The sequence below is a fragment of the Cherax quadricarinatus genome, chromosome 17, assembly GCF_038502225.1.
Source record: "Cherax quadricarinatus isolate ZL_2023a chromosome 17, ASM3850222v1, whole genome shotgun sequence".
In the NCBI taxonomy this organism is placed as follows: Eukaryota; Metazoa; Arthropoda; class Malacostraca; order Decapoda; family Parastacidae; genus Cherax; species Cherax quadricarinatus.
In genome coordinates, this window is record NC_091308.1 from 27,137,297 (window position 1) to 27,141,234 (window position 3,938).

Below are 3,938 nucleotides of genomic sequence, written 5' to 3' on the forward strand. Positions count from 1 at the left end.
CCTTGCCTGAAGATCCCGTACATCAAAACGTTTTGGAGTTATTACGAGGACATCGTCCACGTAACGTAACCAAGTGACGCTTGAAGGGATGATGTTGGCGAAGTGTTCGGACTCTAGGTGTTCCATGTATAAGTTGGCTAGGACGGCACTTATTGGGGACCCCATTCCCATGCCGTAGGTTTGTTTGTAGAGCTTGTTATTGAAGGAAAAACAGTTGAAGTTAACACAGAGTTCAATCAAGTCAACAAAATCTCCGGGAGGTAAAGGAAGATTAAGGTCCTGGTTGACTTTACGTCGTAGAACCTCGATGGCTTTTTTGGTAGGTACTTTTGTGAAGAGGGAAGTCACATCCAAACTGCTTAGTTTCTTGTTACGGATGGAGAGGTTACGGATGCGGTTGAGAAGGTCGCCTGAGTGTTTAAGATGAGCGGGGCTGATGGTCCCCAGAAGGCAGGAAAGATGTTTGGCAAGAACTCCGGCTAGTTTGTGTGGAGCACTGCCTATTCCTGACGTGATTGGTCTGAGAGGAATATTGTGTTTATGGGTCTTGGGTAAACCATACATGTGTGCTGGTTTAGGGTTGCTTGGTAACAAGTACAGAAGTTTCTTCCCTTCTCTAGTGCGTTTGAGTATTTGTCTGGTTTTGTATAGAAAGTCTTTGGTGAGCGTCTCCCACTGTTGAGTGCTGATGGGTTCGTAAGTAGATTGATCATTCAAAAGGTCCATCATTTTAGTGTTGTAGTCACTGGTGTTGAGTATGACGACTCCACCTCCTTTGTCGGCGGTGGTGACGATAATGTTGGGGTCGTTGGCGAGGTCCTTAAGGGCATAAACACAATATTCCTCTCAGACCAATCACGTCAGGAATAGGCAGTGCTCCACACAAACTAGCCGGAGTTCTTGCCAAACATCTTTCCTGCCTTCTGGGGACCATCAGCCCCGCTCATCTTAAACACTCAGGCGACCTTCTCAACCGCATCCGTAACCTCTCCATCCGTAACAAGAAACTAAGCAGTTTGGATGTGACTTCCCTCTTCACAAAAGTACCTACCAAAAAAGCCATCGAGGTTCTACGACGTAAAGTCAACCAGGACCTTAATCTTCCTTTACCTCCCGGAGATTTTGTTGACTTGATTGAACTCTGTGTTAACTTCAACTGTTTTTCCTTCAATAACAAGCTCTACAAACAAACCTACGGCATGGGAATGGGGTCCCCAATAAGTGCCGTCCTAGCCAACTTATACATGGAACACCTAGAGTCCGAACACTTCGCCAACATCATCCCTTCAAGCGTCACTTGGTTACGTTACGTGGACGATGTCCTCGTAATAACTCCAAAACGTTTTGATGTACGGGATCTTCAGGCAAGGCTCAACGCAGTTGAACCAGCGATTCAGTTTACACTAGAAGAAGAGTCCAATGACAAGCTACCTTTCCTCGACGTCCTCATTCACAAAGTAGACAACAACCTAAGATTTCAAGTTTATCGGAAACCCACCAATAAAAATGATCTCACACACTTCTATTCCAGTCAAGATACCAAGACCAAAAGAGGCATCATCATCGGGTTTTTCCTAAGAGCATACCGAATTTGTAGTCCTGAGTTTCTTGACGAGGAATGTACTTACATTCACCAAACATTCACTGAGTTACAATTTCCTTCTTTTTTCATCAAAGACTGCAAGAAAAGAGCTCTTCAGATCATCAATTCTCCACGCATCAACACCGCTCCCAACAAAGTCATAATTCTTCCCAACAGCCAGGTTGCACTAAACGTCTCAAAAGTACTTTCACAAGCTAACACCAGAGTCGCCATCGCTTCTACCACTTCAATAAAGGATCTAACCAGGACAAAACCCAAGCACCACGAACCAGTCAATGCAGGAGTTTACACTATACCCTGTGGAGGCTGTGACAAGATCTACGTAGGTGAAACAGCAAGAAACCTCGACACCCGCCTCAATGAACACATATACGCATGTAGGAACGACAACTTAAACAACGCCTGTGTACAACACCGAAATTCCACCAATCATCTTATGAAATTCAGAGACGCCCAATTAGTGATAAAAGAAACTAATTTCCGCACACGCAAGTGCCTTGAATCAGCACTGATCGCTGTTTCGAATACAATTAAACAAAACAACGGCAGCTTCACCATCTCCGAAGTCTTAGCAAGAATCCTCCTGAAAACAGTAAACCCTGCCATCACATAGTCTCTCCTGTTATACTACACAAAGCACAGAGAGTGAACACTGAAACAACCTGCCTCATTCCAGTTTATATTTGTCCAACCTATTTTTATGTTACCCAAGTAATAGCTTTTATATCCTTTTACTCATGTACGAATTAATTGCTCTACCATATTGTATTACTTTTGTCACTACTACTACTACTACTACTACTACTACCACTAGTGAACATCGAAATGGTACCTCACTAGTATTCACCTCACTCTGAGCCTTTATATACCCTCTGTGTCCATGTATTGTTTGTAATGGCTTGATAAAGCTCCTGGAGAGCGAAACGTTGCCACAATAAATGTCACATTAGTGTCGGCACTTGAGCGGGGAAGACGGGACAGATGAAGAATAGCTCTGGAGAGGAATGTTCTTGTCCTTTTACTTTACATATTGTCGGTAATTCTACCAACTTTATTACAAGCTCCTAGATAGGTGGTATAATTTAGCCTTGTTACTGAAGTTGAAACGTAGAGGCTTGATGAACTCAAGAACTTGGGTGAGTGTGAAGTGAAGCGGTGATTCACAGGCATACTTGACTGTTCCAGCACCGAGGCTTTTGTAGAGTTCAGTACCGGTCATGGTGTCAGTATTTGAAGAAGTGTAGAAAGTGAGGTTTTCCCATGAGGGTTTACTGGAGTCGTAGCTATCTTCCTCTTCTGGAGTGGATTCATTGGGCGAATCTACAATGGTGGTAGCAGGTGACTGAGGGTCAACAGGAGCAGTGGAGAGGTGTAACGGTTGTGTAACAGCAGGCTGGGAGAGGTGGGAGACGGTGGTTGAGGCAGCATGATCAAAGTTGTCAGCGGTGGAAGTGGTTACAGAAGTTACAGGAGCAGTTGCTTGGGCAGGAGACAGGTCTGCAGGTGCAGTAAAGTTCAGGGCGTTGGGAAGGATCTTGAGGATGTCTGCTGAAGGTGTGGAGTCCGGAAAATTAAAGGCAGGCATGTTATTCAGACGGAATAGTTCGTTAATAGTGGTGTTGAAAGTGCCGGGGTTCGCTGCATTTGCAAGGTGTGCATACACCATGCAGTACAGCACCTTGGAGGAATCACCGTCGGGGAGTGGACAGAGGGAGTTGCTGGGCGATGGTGGCTGTAGATTAGCGTGTAGTCTTGGTGGTGTCGGCTTGTGGTTTGGTTATTGCAGCGTATGTGGGTGAATTGGAGGTGTTCTTCAGAACTTTAGTTTTCTTCAATATGATTTCTTTCCTGAGTGGGCACTTAGCTGCAAGGGTATGATGATTACCCTTGCAGTTAAGACATGTTGGTGCTGTAGTAATGGTGCAGGATCTGAAATCGTGTCCATCATTCCCACATTTTGAACAAAACTTCTTATCCTTGATGGGGCAGTCCTTAGTGTTGTGAAGATTGAGACACTTATGCAACATATGGGAATCTTTATTCAGGAAACGTTTCGCCACACAGTGGCTTCATCAGTCCAATACAAGATTCCCATAAGAACATAAGAACATAAGAACGAAGGAACACTGCAGAAGGCCTACTGGCCCATGCGAGGCAGGTCCAAGTCTCCTACCGGCTTAAGCCAATGCACCCAACCTAGTCAGGTCAGGTCACATTGACATATGTTGCATAAGTGTCTCAATCTTTAACTTGTCGGTTTTTCAAACCATTCATCACCTTAGTGTTGTGTTTATAGGAGTAGCAGGTCCTGCAGTGGGAGATGTATGTGAAACGT